We start from the raw sequence: 14,984 nt of genomic DNA, 5'->3' as shown, positions 1-14,984 counted from the left end.
GCAAGAATTTATTGTCTGATTGCATTAAAATGATTAAGGATTTTTAAGCAGCATTGTGGAGAAATTAAAAAAATTACAAATTGCAAAGGCTTGCATTCAGTTAGTAGAAATCTGTAAAATTGTTTGCCTCTGATTTTAGATAATAGTTTCTTTATCTATATATCTGGAATTAACAAGGAAAATCTTTTTTCCTAGACCAAAAGAATGAGTGAGAGTGGTAAAAGCAATTGTCTGCAATGGCTCTGTGTTTTGAGAATGCAATTGTTTCAGTACCTTGATGTTGTCTTTTCAGATGTTATTCATCATGGAGGCACTGGTGATTCATCAATTAATTTATTAGTTTTTCTTGTAAGCCAAGAGGTTTGTGTGCCAAAACCTAAAAATCTTTTAAAACAACTGTCAACGTGGTGGTGTTTCTGGTGGGCTATCCCTTAGCAGCACTGGAGGTAGGACTTGGTTTGCGAAAAATAAAAAAATAAATAAAATTTACAGGCCAGTATGCCTCATCTTCTTTTGTAATGAACACAATAATGTGCTTTAGATCTGGTACTGGGAAGTCTTCTCTGAAGTCAGAAAACTGAGATTTAATGTGAAGATACTGGAATGTATTTGAAAGGCAGAGAAAGCATACAGTTATCTTTTTATCAAGTACTGCTTTCACACCGATAACAAGGTGAAATGTGTTCATGTAGAACCTCTTTTCTCTTGAAATTGTACCAGACAAAAGTTGAGCCACTCTTTGAAGTCTCTTGCTTCATACAGGGTTCCTGTTTTGAAGCATGTCTGCACTTCTGGCCTGGAAGTGGGGCTGAGACAGGGTGAGGCTGGGAGCAGCTGGTAGGTAGGTTTGGTGTGGCTGAAGTGTCTGAGGAGATAGAGACAGGTAATGGAGAGTGAGGCCTCAGGTCTGGGCATATGAAAGTAACCAGTGGGCAACAGAAGGGAGTGGGAGCATAGCAGCTCAGTTTGGAGCTGGAGGAAGCTGGAAGAGACCAGGATTGGCTAGAAGGCAGAAGGCATGGGGAGGACATTTAAATAAGGGGAGGGAAATGCTTTGGTTTGTTCTGTTCATATTTTGGTAGCAAGATTTTGTGTGTTTCCTCCCCAATAAATGGACCCTTTTCTTTGGAATATCAGTTCCAAAAATTATTCTAGCCTCACTGCCCGTGGAAGCAAGATACATGTTTATGGAATGTTTGTCTGGTGACTAATTACCCCTACATCTCCATACCAGCTTTTTTTAATTCAGTGGCCAACTTCAGTTACAGAGACTGATAAATTCCTACTAGCTTTGTTGACATAGATGGTGGAGTATAGCAGAAAGTTTCTGTAAATCTCCCCTTGAAGGTCTGCAAACAAAGAAAAAGCTGCATCATTGAACTGCACACTATTAAACACTGGAGAATAGGGAGTAGGGAAAGAAAGAGTAAACAATAAGCTACCCAGCCCTTAGAAATGCCTGCCATAAGAGAAGGCTTCAGTTGGAGTTTTTATTTTAGGCTCCAAAGTCAATCAACCATAAAAACCGAATCCTTAAGAAACCAAGCTTCATTTTTTCCAATACAGAGTGATGGGATTTAATTGCAGCACCACCTGGAGCAATGCTATGCAGCCCAGAGTCTTGTGGATAATTGATGGTCAATAAAATATCAAAAAGGAGCTCAAAAAGCAGGTCAAACCCAGAAATTCCTGCACAGCCATATTCTCACATACATACAAGCAAAATGGAAGAGAAGGATAAAAATTAGGATAGATTTTTAACCCTTAGTTTTGTTTCTAAAACAAGGCCATTGTGACTACTTTGGCACAGTAAACACAAGATAGTCTCTGCATTTGTTTTTTCTTCCAGATGTAAGTGCTCCTTCAATTAAAAATGTTCTGAAATCTGGAGATCAAGGGGCAGAACTGGTGAATGAGGGATCTGACTGTTGTAAGAGGCTGTATGTCCTCTTCCCTTTATTGCCCTATTTATGTAGTGTAACTGAAGATGCTCAAGTGAATGTAGTTTGTGTCCATCCTTTGTAAGAGCATGGACTGGGTGAACCAGACTCAGCCATCAGTTTAAACTTCTAGTTCCTCTCATCTTCTCTTGATCCTTCTCTGAGCATTAGTCAGAAAAATGAAGAAATCTGAGTCTTCAGTTTTGAATTTTCTAAGACTTACCAATCTGTTTTTCCTCTTACAGTGGCTGTTAGAACATTCATTGTTATTTAAAAGCTGGGAGCTTCCTTTAATATATAATATGTGCATATTGCATTTTTGTGCAGAACTCATGCCATGAATTTCTTTTATTCAAAGAAAAAACAAACCTCAGCTTTTCCTGACCTGCCTTTCTGGCCTTTCTTGGATTCTTACCTGCAAATGTTTTTTCTCAAGCCCTAGTACTTCCCCTGTCTCTGAAAATCCTCCCTTTTTTTTCCTTAATTGGAGATAAGAAATAGGCCATGGTACTGTATGTATATGAGTAAATAAATTGGACTTACAAATACATGTATGTTTTTTAATACCTTGTCAAAGCTTTTTTTGTTTTGTTTTGTTTTTTGTCACTTATAGTGCTGTTTTTTTTCTTTATGTATAATTCCAATGTTTAATGTAAGTTAAATGCATTTCCATTTTAAGATAATACATATCCTTGGTAGAACATAGTAATTTTGGTGAATGGTTCCTTCCATGTCTGGTTAAGCTGTTAATACTAGAGAATGTTTAACTTTGCCACTTTGGACTTTCTTATTATTCTCTCTGTTTTAATGCAGCTACAGGACATTGTCCCCAGATTGTTACTCAAATTTCACTAGCAATTTTTATATGTTGTATATTTTAATATTAGATATAAAACTTATACTTACATATACTTAATTTTAAAATTATTTAGGCATAAACAGTTTTTAACTGTTATTTTTAAAACTTCTTTTTTCTTATGACCTGTACAGGAATGTTTTAAACAATTAAATATTAATATGGAACAACACTTGCATGTTCACTGTAGAAACCAGTGTACTGTTTTCTTTAAAGGCATGTAAAAACACATGGCAGTTTTTCTTATATATTCTTCACATTCAATTCAACATGTAAAAATTTTAGCACAAACCTGGTGGAATGAAAGAAGACATGTTTGAAACAGAACTGCTCTTACTGTCTCCTTTATTTTCAGCATTCACCTGGATGGCATCCATTGCTTCGATGGGCCAGTTTGTGACATGGCCACTGAAATACTGGCAATGTCACAAGTCATTCAATGAAGAAAAGTGAGTATTTGCTGCTGTACTTTCAGCTGTTTGCAGTGTAGTTTAGGGAAGTGATCTGCTCTGAGTGAAAGCCTATGTTTTAGTTCAGAAAATACAGTATTTTCTATAGCTCTTTCTCTGTCTGATGTGAGACATTGAAGAAGAGGCTTAGTTCAGAATGTTCAAGTGCAGAGATTTCTATACCCGATGGTATGTGGAAGATATGTGGGAGATAAGCTCAGATAGGTTTGGTTTTGTTGTGTTTTTAAAGGGTGAGTCCTATCTTGCACATCTCTCTGTAAACCAGAGGCATCTCCTTTGGCTCCCTGCCAAGCACTGAGGGAATTACAAAGCTGCTGTGAGATAGTGTGCACAAAAAGTCTGCTTTAAGAATATGGCCTCAGGGATGGTTCCTATTTTCAGAAAACAGAGCACCCATCAGCTTTCTTGCATTCACTGGGTGGTAGGTAGGAGAAACATGAAAGCACTGTTGAAAGGAGAAAAGTGATGGGAGATGGATTGTTTGGAACAGCAGAAATCAGCAAGATTAATGTCTGCATTAATCAGTATTAGAAGTGTTGCTATTGCTATTGCTGTTATTTCTGCTAGCAATTCTAACTGTTCCTAAGAGAGAATACAGCATATCACAATGAAAAATGCACCAGCATAGTTCTTTTTAAGGTACATCATTTTTATTCTCTACAATTAAAAGAAAAATAGATTCATGAAGGAATGACAAGCTACAGGGAGTACTATTTACATGGAATTTGTTAAATTTAACAACAGTGTTACCTACAAATATTATAATATTGTAACCATGACTCACTTTCAAGCTTTTTCCAAAAAAAAAAAAAAAAAAAAGTGCTAGGAAACAAGGTATATAAAGTGATGTAACTCTTTTTCAGACAGTTGATCACTGTGTTTAATGTTTAAAAATTATTTCTAGCAATATCTGGTGATATTTCTTGATACTTACTTACAGTAAAATAAAAATTTATTTGAAAATGCTAAAACATTCTAATGTTTAAAGTAATATCCTTTCTAGGGCATAGCTAATCCAGAGCTGTTCTGAAGTAGTTTGCTCATAGCAATAGTTGGCTTTCTGCAAAGCTATAGCAATCTGTTCTTGTTCAATTACTTTAGCCACTTGGTAGTAATTGAATCAGATTTCATTCCCAAAATGTTACACATAAGAGTGATTCACATACATAGGTTTTGCTGTTTTCAAGCTATTTTGTTTTTTCAGCAGCTGTGTCTGCTGTACTCCCAGTGACCAAACAGAAAACACAAGACTTGGCCAAGAGCTAAAATGTTGTAATTGCATTTTCAGTCAATCTGGATTACATTGTAAGAGAGATGAGAAGGTATTTTCTTTTAAAAACCAAAGCTTGAATGTACAGGTTTAGTGTAAGAATTACTTTTTTTTTTTTTTTTAATAATGAAAAGTACTGAAGTTTCACTGTAATTTTTAACATACTGAAATAACTGCAAACAAATAATTGAAAACAAGACTGAGCCTAAAGCAATATTTTTTTTCATTCTGACCAATATACCTGACAAAGTTGGATAGGCTTGAATCAGAAGACTCAAGTCAAATGATCTTTGTGAAAGAGTTTCATTGTGTAATCATTAGTTAGGTTTGACTCTTTGTCCCATGATGGTCAGTTATTAAAATCTCTTCTGGTCTTTAGCATTGTCAGTATTTCAGTTATGAAAGGGCTCTTTTTTTCACTGGTAGCCTGGAAAGTCTGTGTAAGTTTAATTCATGTTTTTTTCTGCGTGGCTTAATGCAAAATATTCTATCTAAAATTAACAAATAGTTGTTCTTTGTCTCTTATAATTGAAAAACTGGAAAAGTCACTTTGGGGAGGTTGTAAAGCAAGTGGAAAGTGAACTGGGGAAAGTCACTCTAAGGGGAGTTTTTCTATTGAGCTCAGTCATTCATAGACTGGAGAAAATAACTGATTTAGAACTGGCCAGTAGATTGACTGATTGTAATATCAATATTAATATCAATGTATGTAATCTGCTCAGTGGCATGAAATATAGAGAGTTTTATGAAGATTTCTATAAGGAGTTATCAAGATGTGCAGCAGTAGTGTGTTGGTTTGGTTTTAATTTGGTTTTTTTTAATTCTGCTTTAAATACAAAAGTAGTTTATGCTGATTTATTTTTTTTTCCTTCTGTATTTTTGCAGAGGACTCATTTTCTAAGTAATGTAGTTTGGTCTGACAAGGTTGTATAATTCCTAAGCCTCTAGATTTCAAAAGCCAGAGATTTTAGTTTAGTTTAAATTAATCAATACTGTACCTTCATTGTTGTATATACATTTCTCAGTTCACTTCTACCTAGTGCTCTTTGAGAGAGTGAGGGTATGAAATAAGATAAATTTAATTTGTCATTGCTTTTGGATGGGAGTAAGACACTTACAGCTTGGAAGCAGGTTATTAATTAATTTCATCTGGCTTGCAGCCAAGAAGAAAGTGGGAACAAGATATTGTATTCATGTGGCAAAAAGCAGCCCCAGTTGCATTTGTTATTATTGATAACAGTAACACCCATCTTCTTATAGGCAGCCATAAATACCAGAATATTTATGGCAGGGAGGAGGCAAAAAGTTTTTGCTATTGTTTTAAGAAGACAAAAGAAGTGTTGTCATTTTTTCTTCACAACTTCATTTTCATCTTGGTGAAAGTTTTCTTGCCACAGAACAAGTCATTATATTGAGAAGACAAAACTGTGCCTGTCTATGGAAGGTAGGAGTGCAGCTATATCATGCACCATGAATATATACACATATATGTGACCATTTCAAAATGCAAAAATTCCTGTTAAGTTACTTGTAACAAGGAACTGTATATTTATATTAGTTATATGAGGATTCACAATTTCATGTGTTGCAGGTAGAGAAGCCATTGAGCTGGGTGAGGACATGTATTCTCAGCCAAGGAGAAACTACATACAAACACATTTGGAGAAAATATGACTTGGTCTGCACTTCTTTTTATCCTATAAAAACCATGCTCTTGCAGCTAGCAAGCAAAATTTTTATAAAGTTGGACAGTTCAGAATTGATACCAAACTAGCATTAGATTATGTTATTTTACTTTTTCAGTTTTATGAGAGGTTTTGGGTCTATATATTTCTGAATTTCTCATCTCATAGACTGTCTAATTGTTTCCTTTCAGTAGAATTAGATCACTGTCCCCATTCTGGATGTGACTTTGCCAGAATATGTCAGTTATTTGCTCTTTCTGTGACTTCAGACACTATCTGAATAATAATTGGACTTTATTAGCAGCCTTCAGTAAGAGATAGAACTCTTTTGAGAGGTTTAAGTTTCCAAAAGTCTTTTTTTTTTTCTTTCTGTCTATATTGTGTACTTAAGTGCACAAACTGATATGTTTTGAGAGAATTTTTAATAAACATCATTCTCATTAATGTGCCTGGTGGTGAGTCCAAAACTAATCTTAATTGATGCACTTCAGAAGATGTATACTCCTTGGAAAGAGTCCAGACCAAATCAACAGATTTTATCAGATTTTATCTAGAAAATGGGATCTACAAGGAATTTAAACAGTTTGTTTAGATTGTTAAGCACAATGAAAGAGAAAACAGAGTATCTTTTTAGGGTAGTTATCCTTTGATGATAATTTGACCTACTCTTAGGGGGTGAAATATGCATTATTGGTAAGATTAGTTAGGGAATAAATCTCAAAAACAATCTTCTGATGGAAATGCTGGGCCAGGACTTGATAAATATGTGCTTAGTTCTTGTCTCTGATGCCAAAGTGGCCTTGGGAAGTCACTCTGTTCTTTGATCCACCAGCAATAACGTGTTAATATTTTTCCACTCTGAGTTGTTTATAGGGCTTAAATCAATTAGGACTTTGGCACTGAAAACAGAACTCTGGCATGCTTGGAGTTTTTGATTCTAAAATTGCTCCAAGCAAACCTTGTTCATCCTCTGATTCTTCAAAATGTCTAAATTCACCTGTCATTTAGTTTCAAAATTTTCCAGTTGGCTTGCTGGATTTCTGCCTCTCTCTTGATCAGAACTGTTTCCATCTGAACAAGTTAGTGAACTAAATATTGCTTAAACTCACTTAAGAGCAGGAACTGGTGCAACTCCAAGCTATTTCCTGTTATGCAGAGTCACTCTGTATACCTGCAATAAGACTGGAGACCTAAAATCCATTGGTTTCAGGCCTACTTTCCTTTTGTTTCCAGTGTCTCAGCGATGCAAGTTCATGCCTTAAAATTATGCTGGTTAGGACATTTCATTGAGCCTAAGTTGTTCAGCAGGCAGCCCAAACTATTTCAGCTGTTTCACTGTTGACTACAGATAAAGAATTGGTTCTGGCAGCGGAGACCAACCCCAAGATCTCCCTGCTGAGGGATTTAATTGATAATTTAATGTAGTTGTTGGCATCTACATCCAGGAGCAACCTCCTGTCCCAACACTGGGTAGCCACTTACATTCCTGAGAAGTATAGCTACCTGTGCTCTGCATTTAGAATTTGCTGTTGATCAGCAATTTCCGTCATTTTGCTCAGTGTACAGGATACATTTTGCTGTCCAGACAGTCCATGGTAATGTTAGAGCACTCTGTGAAGTGGCCATGTACCTGGCAGTCTTTCAGTATTTCTCTTAGATTGTATACAATGACAATGGGTTAAGGGACTCCTTGATCTTGATTAAGGCCCATAGCTACATACCTACCTACCTCACCTATTTTGTAAGTAAAATCAAAGAGTAGAACATATTTGAAAGCTTCTACATTTTAATTGCTATCACTTCATTAGAATACAACTGAGTATAGTTTGGTAAATACGTTTTGTCTGCAGCATTTCAGAAGCTCATTACTCAGATGGAACTCTGTTACCATTTTTATTCCCTAAGAACACAAAGGCTAAGTAGAAGAAAAATGTTGCAGTAGTTTAAAACTGTTTAGAAGGCAGAGAGATGGATCAACTTTGTCCTCTGTCCTCCTTAGAGCGTACACATAATCAATCTCAACATTTAAATATAAGGAGCAGCTGACTAAAGTTGATTCTAACCATGATTATGGTAATGCTGGTTATGGCTGTACATGTGTGTATCCTTTAACTCCTTGGATTTCTTTAAACTCCTCTTCCCACCCTTCCCAGTGCAAGCCATAGTTATGACTAACTGCAGTAAACTCTTCAGCATTAGAGGTTTTGTTTACAAACACTCTGAGGTTACTAAACCATATCTGTGCATTTCACACACACACAAAAATAGGGTGTCTGTATTGTTCTGAGCAATTTACAAAAATTTAGTTGTCCATTATTTTACAGAAAATGACAATTCATTGCCAGTCCTGCTTCTGAAGAACCATAGAAATGTAGTTTTCCTAATTATCTGTACTGCTGAGTTCTACTGTAGGGACAAATTATGTCTGATACCATTCTTTGGGTGATATTTAAGAACACTATGTATCTTCCCATAGCAGTTATTTTCTTCTGAAGTTTACAGTCCTGGCTGTCAATAGATAGGCTTGTAAAATTAATCCTATATGCATTTCCTGAAGATTGCCAACCAGCTGAACAAGAGCCAACAGTGTGCCCAGGTTGCCAGGAAGGCGAACAGCATCCTGGCCTACATCAGGAACAGTGTGACTAGCAGGATCAGGGAGGTGATCACTGAAAGAATGGTGAAGAATTGGAACAGGTTGCCCAAGGAGGAGGTGGAGTTGCCATCCCTAGAGGTATTAAAAAAGCGGCACTCTGGGAGGTGATTTAGTGGTTAAGGTGCTGTAGAATTGACAGTTGGACTCAGTGATCTTGAAGGTCCTTTCCAACCACAATGATTCTATGATAGCAGACTTTTTAAATTATTTTTTATATCACTAGAGCATTAGATGGACTTGTTAGTGTAATTCTTGTCAATAATGCCCATTAATAAGCTACTCTTCCTACCTTCAGCTGGCTTTGTGTTTGATTCTAGTATTTGCACTGGTTTTATGACCCTAGAGTTTAAATATACAACTCCTAAAAATGCATATACTGTCCATAAAGTTGTTCCAGTAGATATGAAACACAGCAGTTTACATCCTAAGTAGTACTTATAAAAAAGAGGTTCCCAGTTTCTTGAATTCCTATTCGCTATCCTGTTTTCCTGCTAGGTCTCAAATCCACTTCAGGGCTGCAGAGTTCACAGTACTCTGAGTTCTTGAATGAATGGTTGCAATCTGGTTTAGTAATTTTTTTTTTTTTTTTTTTTTTTTTTTAATTTAGTTAGTTTCAAGAAATGCTGCCCACTTCAAGGACAAGACTGCACAGCTAGATAGAATGTTTGTTCAAGGTCCGGCCCACACCTCTTAAAGCCTTGTGCAATGAAACATTTGATTTGTTGAGAGACACTTAGATAAAAGAACACTTAGGGATTAGAACAAGTATGGTTGAAAAGGCTGGCATTTTGGTCAGTGAGTTAATACTTTTGGCAAGGGTTTGTTTTAATGCAAAACTTGGCTTGTCCTTTGGTAAGGATAAAGGCCTGAGAGATTAAGATAAACTACCAAATTACTTCTTTGGCAGGATTCAATAGCAAGGACTGATCTAAAAGCCCTAGGAGATAAAAGCTACATTGATACCACTACATTTAGACTGATAAACTTTGTTTCATGGTGGAGATTGTAAACTGTTACTGCTATTTTTGAGAGAAAAACATTAACGCTCACACCTTTTTAATGACGCTCCTTGCATTAGAGTTATTGAAATAAGGGTTTGATATGGAAGTCTTGACAAGGTTTTATGCAGTCACTTTTATTAACATGCTTTATTAGAAGTGGCTTTCACAGTTTCAATAGCTTTCACTGTTTGCTTTCTGCTTCTGTTGAGAAAACTTGGGAGGGTTCATGCAGGTAGGTACCAATATATTCAAGTGAGTAGTTGTGTTTGATTTGTGAGATGGTCACACCTCTGAACCCAGACTGAAACACACCTACTCAGAAGTGCTGCAGTTTTAGATCATGAAGACCAGAGAGGAAAATACTGATAACAGTGTTGGCAAACTCAGTTATTGTGTCCTGCTAATGAGGAGTGGTAGACACATGTGCTCAAAGCAATTGATAGCATCAGTCATCAAAACTAATGAACCTAAGGGTTCTAAGAAAATCTTACCTTTTTCAGTCAGCTGCCCAGTGCTTCATGACCTGTGCTGGGCACAGTGACCATGCTGGTTAACTACCTACCACAATGGTTCTTCTCAATGTCCCAGCTGCTGTGAGACACTGTGCAACAGTCTACTAAGCTGGGCAGGTCTACAGGTTCAGGTTTTTCTCCTAAACCTTGTGTATACAGCTCACACGAACACAGCAACTTCCTCACCCCAGAGGTTTTAACTGGGCTCCCCCTGAATGCAGCAGGAGTGTTGAAGCATTGTAATTTTTTTCCGTGAGAGCATTTTAGTGGACTCTTACCTAGAGTAGCTTTTATTGAATGTATATTTATATGCTTTTGTTAAATCATTTGTTATTAATTTTTAGTGCCATAAAACAATTTTATAACATACCGTTTAGAGTATTTTGTTTGGGCTTTTCATACCTCTATGAAAGTCATAATATTTGCTATTAGTATACTCGATCTGGTTTATTTTGGCTCCTTTTGCTTCTGCACATTTGTAAAAGTGTTAGTACTCCCTCTTCATGTGACAGATGATAGATGAACTACTTCAGTTTTGTAGCAATTATAATGATTCAGTCCTATCTTTTGCTAAAATGTATATTTTTTTTTCATTAAGACATTTCTGTCAAAGCTCTGGTTGAAGGATGATAATTTTGAAAAGAAGAATGTTTAAAAGGATTTCAGCTTTTGGGGTTTTTCTTTAAATTTTACTAAGGGCATAAAATATGTGGCTGTGCTGCCATTCAGAGGGACCTAGGCAGGCTGGAGAGTTGTCCAGGGAAAAAATTAATGAATCACAACAAGGGCAAATGTAGAGTCCTGCATCTGGGTAGGAGCAACCCCAAGTACGAGTACAGGCTGAGGACTGAGCTGTTGGAGAGTAGTGAAAAGGAAAGGGACCTGGGGGTTCTGGAGGATGGAAGGATGACCATGAGCCACCAATGTGCCCTTGAGGCCAAGAAGGCCAATGGCATCTTGGGGTACATTAGAAGGGAAGTGGTTAGTGGGTCGAGAGAGTTGTTTGGTAAAGCATTCTCCTCCTCTGCTGTGCCCTGGTGAGGCCACATCTGGAATATTGTGTCCAGTTGTGGGTGCCTTAGTTCAAGAAGGACCAGGAACTGTTTGAAAGAGTCTAGCGCAGAGCTACAAAGGTGATTAAAGGAGTGGAACATCTCCCTTAGGAGGAAAGGCTGAAGGAGCTGGGGCTCTTCAGCTTGGAGGAGAATGAGGGGCAACCTCACCAATGTTTATAAATACATAAAGGGAGAGAGTCAGGAGGATGGTGCCAGGCTCTTCTCAGTTATTCCCAATGATAGGACAAGAGGCAACAGATGTAAGCTTGAGCTCAGGAGGTTCCATATAAACACGAGGAGAAATTTTTTTACTGTGAGAGTGGCAGAGCACTCGAACAGGCTGCTCAGGGATCTTGTGGAGTCTTCTTCTCTGGATACATTCAAAACCCACCTGGATGTGTTCCTACAGGATCTACTGTAAGTGACCCTGCCCCTCAATGATCTTTTGAGGTCTCTTTCAACCCCTAACTATCTGTGATTCTATGATTCATTTGCCTCTTGCGCTGTTATATATGAAGAAAATGATCCAGATCATTTTAGTTGAAAATGCAAAGTTTCCTTTGCCTTCTTTGACTTTGATGGATTTTGTCACAAATGTTTTACTTGTTCTTTATATTTTCACAGGAAAAAAAAAAAAAAAGCTTGCAAGTGAAGCAACTTTTATTAATTTGTTCTAGTTTGATTTACCCAGTCTTGGTTCTCTTAATTTCAAGCTGTTGTCTGACTCAGAAATTTTTTTAGCAGATGCATGTGTGTGCGTGTATGTGAGTTGTGTATATAATAAAACAGAAGTTTAAAAGAACAATACCACACCAGAAACAGTGTACACCTTTTCATGAGGTAAGAGCACTTAGTGTTTCTAGACTGGAAAACAAGAAAATATGGTCATTATCTTATCAAGGACTTTGCAGCTTCTACCTGCTCCTTTCAAACCCCGTCTGAGTTGCTGTTACATGTCATAAGCAGCAAGTTAGAACACATAATGAGCTTTTATATTTTTGTTAAGTAATGCTTAAAAGAATCGTCAAGTTCCTTGTATCCCATATTTCAGAGCAATTTGTTTTTCTTTTTACTCTTGGAGATGCTCCAAACTAAATTTTTCTGGCTTGCACACTAAGATGGGTTTATCAGTGACTGTGTTCCACATCCGCAATATTTGCAATAACACTGCCAGTTGAGTTATGTGTGTGAGCAGGAATTTATGTATTTTTTTATATTGAAAGTCCCAATAAATATGGATTTAAAATAGTCAAATGTTTCTCACTATGAGTCATCAATATGAGAACTTTCACCTGGGTTCTTTGAGAGGTTTGTCTTGCTAGAATCCCACATTTTATTTTCTCTTTTCAGTTGGGAGAAATTGAATTATTTTCTGTGTGTTTGAGATGAGTTTTTCTGTCATGTAAACTGCTTCAACTACCTTATAGATATTGACATTTGTCACCTTTTTTTTTTTTTTTTTTTTTTTTTCTTTTCACCTGTGATTTAGATTACATAATTTCTCCACACTGTTTGGTAAAGCAATCCAGTTGTCCAGTCATTAGACTTTGTCTTATCTCTTTTTTAAACTATCACATTCATCTACATGCATCAGCTTTATATTTCTGTTGCAAATCCAGATTATGCCCAGCTATCACTCCATTCACATACTTTGGATCTGCTGTTTTGGTCTTAAGTAGAGTTGTTGAAGTACTAAATAAACTCTGTATATTTATATATATTTATGAAAAGCATGCTTAGTAAAACCAGAAAGCATCGTATTACTATGTATGAAAGACATTTACATAATAATAGCTTTAATATATATAAATTTGCAGAATAAGTAAAATATAGTAGTGGATTGGGTTTTTTTGTCACCTGAAAGTCATGCTGGAATTGACAGGACCAGAATAAGAGTCTGCTATTGTTAACTGATTGTGAGTCCAGAGCTTGACCTTAGAACCACACTCTGATGTGAGTCAGCCCTATAATATTTCAGTTCCTAAAACGGGTGCCAATCATCATTTGTGGAGAAAGGAAGGTCTGGGCATTGGAAGGGCTTCAAACACTGCAGTTGCAGTCCTGTCCATCCATAGTTCAATGCTGCTCCCCTCTCTGTGAGCAGATGACAAGCACTTCAAGCCCAAGCAAGTGATGGGAAACAAAGATTTACAGCTCTCAAAGCTCACCAGGAGCTCGTTCCTGACCCTGCTCTTCATTTCCCAATGAAGACACAGGCAGAGGAGCCACAGGCAGTATAACCACATTGAACAAATGTGTCTGAATAGTCTGAGCCATATGAGTGTGAGCACAAGTTCCTGTTGTTTGAGAGGTATAAGGAAGAAGAGAAGTAGCTCATTGCCTCATGTTCCCCTGTCCTACAAACTGGTATTATCACTAAGAACTTAACAATGCCATAGGAGTGATTCTGTGATCTGGGCTGCTGCTTTATGATTTTGGTCGAGATGATAGAAGATCATATCTTTTTTTATATACTTGTCTATACATGAAGACTGATTTGCTAACAAGAGAGTGTTGTAAATTACATTATTTAAAGAAAAAAAGAGGTGTTTGAGAACTTAGAACTTTGAAGCCCTAGTTTCTTTTTTAGTCCATTGTTTCTCTGCTTATTCTTAGATTGAATAAAATCAATGCCTAGTACGTCCTGTCCTTCAAAAATATCTAGAAAGTTATTTTGAAAAAAACATCAGTCAACACTGGTGCTCTCCTTTCCATAGCCTAAAGACCAGTTCTGCTGACAACACAACCATGTAAGCTGCAATTCCTGTTCTGTTCTTTCTGTGCCAACAGTATCCACAGACTGTAGCAATAGCAGCTGCATATCTTCCCTGGCACAGAATGATTTAGGGTGGAGAACAGATTCTTTCCCCTTCACATCACTTCAGAAAATTCTTGGCAGAAAGCCAGCTGATATGTTTTGTTCAAGTAGGGAGGTTTGATTTATCAGTACAGAAAGTATTCATGCAGTGTGCTGAATTGTATTAATTCAGTTTCTGTGTCCCAGACAAGTTGACTTTGTTCCTCACCTCCTCACAATAAATTTTTTTAATGCAAAAAAAATTTCTAAATATAGAAAAATGAAAATTTGATAGAGTGTAGCTCTATTCCTTTCTTCATTGCAGTTTGTGATACAATTTGTGAAACAGGAGTGAACTGGAAAGTGTTGGTCATGTATTAGACTGGGAAACAAAAATTGAGAAATGCTAGGTAGTAAAAGCAGTGCAAAGAAGCAAACAGGAAAGCCACAGAGAAATTGAAATCCACAAATCTTACAGTTCAGTCTCTTTTCTTTTTTTTTTTTTTTATTTGTCTTCTGAATCACTAGATACACTAAAAAAGAAGCCTCCGTAGAAAGATAAAATTTGTATTATTTTCTTGTACATTAATTTAATTTTAGTCAATTTTTCCAAATTCCTACTGAATTATTTTAAAATGAGACTTGCTGAAAGTATTCTAAAAGTAATAATGTAAGGTTCCCTGTGATTCACAATAAAGAAAAATATTCAAATTTTTCTCAATTCTCTATTAAATCAGTATAA

This window comes from Heliangelus exortis, chromosome 2 (assembly GCF_036169615.1).
Source record: "Heliangelus exortis chromosome 2, bHelExo1.hap1, whole genome shotgun sequence".
In the NCBI taxonomy this organism is placed as follows: Eukaryota; Metazoa; Chordata; class Aves; order Apodiformes; family Trochilidae; genus Heliangelus; species Heliangelus exortis.
Note: the sequence above shows the minus strand (reverse complement) of the source record.